Consider the following 602-nt stretch of genomic DNA (forward strand, 5'->3'; position numbering starts at 1 on the left):
ATGAAGAATCTTCTTGAAACTTGTTGATTGCTGAAACTCAGTCTTTGAAGCCAACTACAACCTTATTTGAACTGAACGAACTTAATGCATCTTGCTCATGGTCCCTTGTGTACTGAATCATGGATATACACACTTGAGTTGTCACATGCTTTATGCAAATCTTTTTTGACAAACTCTAGTGGTACACCATTCCCAAAATCCCTTCTTCCTTTTAAGCTTTCATTATTTGATGAGTGAGGCCTTTTTCGGAAAGCCTTACATGTGCATAATGTTGAGAGTATCGGGAACGACAATGCTTGGTCTTCATTCTTGCTAGATTAGGCACTCTATTGTCTAGCTATTGGTGGGGGTGAGTGTTGTGACTATGATTTGGAAGCATGAAAAGTTCAAAGGAAAAGAATAGACTCTTTGTGTTTAAATGGATAATCTTATTGGAATTAATAGATAAACGTCTAGCTCGAATTTATGAAAAGCCTTGGCCCCCGAAAAAAAAAAAAAAAGAAGAATATAAAAGAGAAAAAGAAAAAGAAAAAAAAAATATATAAAAAAAAAGGCTAGCAAAGTTGTTTAGAGCTAAGATTTGTTTAGAAGTTGAGAAAATC

This window comes from Brassica oleracea, chromosome C8 (assembly GCF_000695525.1).
Source record: "Brassica oleracea var. oleracea cultivar TO1000 chromosome C8, BOL, whole genome shotgun sequence".
In the NCBI taxonomy this organism is placed as follows: Eukaryota; Viridiplantae; Streptophyta; class Magnoliopsida; order Brassicales; family Brassicaceae; genus Brassica; species Brassica oleracea.